The sequence below is a fragment of the Camelus ferus genome, chromosome 8, assembly GCF_009834535.1.
Source record: "Camelus ferus isolate YT-003-E chromosome 8, BCGSAC_Cfer_1.0, whole genome shotgun sequence".
In the NCBI taxonomy this organism is placed as follows: domain Eukaryota; kingdom Metazoa; phylum Chordata; class Mammalia; order Artiodactyla; family Camelidae; genus Camelus; species Camelus ferus.
In genome coordinates this window covers 24,829,872-24,831,145 of record NC_045703.1, presented here as the reverse complement: position 1 = coordinate 24,831,145, position 1,274 = coordinate 24,829,872, and the positions used below count along the sequence as shown (strand labels likewise).

General features: G+C 39.1%; 1 non-coding gene across 1 annotated transcript; it reads right to left on the bottom strand.

The window, feature by feature from the left end:
- Positions 1 to 296: 296 nt before the first annotated feature.
- On the bottom strand, positions 297 to 370 carry TRNAG-ACC. Its single transcript has one exon. It is a non-coding gene; the product is annotated as a tRNA-Gly (tRNA).
- Between the last annotated feature and the right edge of the window lie 904 nt (positions 371 to 1,274).

Genomic DNA, 1,274 nt, shown 5'->3' with positions numbered 1-1,274 from the left:
ATTTCAAAATTTAACAGTTTTCTCCTGACAGTCTTCCTTTCCCTGTGATCATACATAATTTCAAAGGAAGATTATTCCTGATCATCGAAAAGGCTGTTCTCATCAGATTTAGCTAATTACCTTGCTAGGTGCATCAAGAGTGTTAATTTGCCAGAGACCTCCTTCAGCTTGCTTTGCTAAACCTAGAATCATAGAGTATTGAATGATTCCAAAAATTTTTTAAAAGAGACACTTTATTTATTTTATTTAATTGTTTTATTTTGGGGGGGGTAATTAGGTTATTTATTTATTTATAATGGGAGTACTGGGGTTTGAACCCAGGACCTTGTGCATGGTAGGCACACACTCTGCCACTGAGCTATAACCTCCCCCTGAATGATTCCAAATTAACTTTGGTCTGGAAGTTATAAGGAATCTTAGATTGGACTTTTAAAAGCAATTTGTATTTGCTATTATAGGGGAGCAAAATTTGCCACCCCAAAATGTGTCTCTTTGGCATGCAGATGATTTTGAGCTGAAAACAATGAAAGCCCAAAAGACTCAGGAAGAACCTTTAACTTTTCCCCTAACTGCCTAAAAGAATGTAGTTAGAGGACCAGTTCTAGGAAGGGAGTTATCATTGTAGATAACTATTAGTATGAACTAGGTGTGTAGACAGGGTGGAACCTAGTAAAGTCTGTTACAATTCCTCTCTGTGTCCCATTGTTTCTGCCTGACCCAGCAAACCTCTGTTTACCAAACTTTTGCTTTTCCATCTCCATGTGAATTGCCTTCCTCTCCTTTGAGGTCCCAAGCCACTCCCCCCAACATCCGCTCTCATCTTTAGTTGAAGATGGTATTTAAGGAGAGGGCTTCAGCCATTTTGGTGAATTACCAAGTTTTCCAGGTCTCTCCCATGTATACATGTTACTAAACTTTGATTCTCTCCTGTTAATCTGTCTCATGCAAATTTAATTCTTAACCAGCCAGAAGAACCAAGAAGGGTGGAGGAAAAATTTCCCCTTCCTTTACTATCCCAACTCTAAGAAACCAAGCCGAAGAAACTCCATCAAATTTTACCTGCAGTACCTATATATTTGGATAAATTCTTCTCTTCCTGAGGTTTCAGAAAGTACCCCAAATGCCTGCCTGGAAGTGACTTTTCCTGTTACCTGTGAGGCTGGACCCTATAAACTGGTCCCAGGCCAGTTTTCCTTGGAAGACTTTATAGGTATTGGCTTCATAAATACAGTCAACTTTTGTTCTTTAAAGTGGCTTGTCACACCTAGTTAACT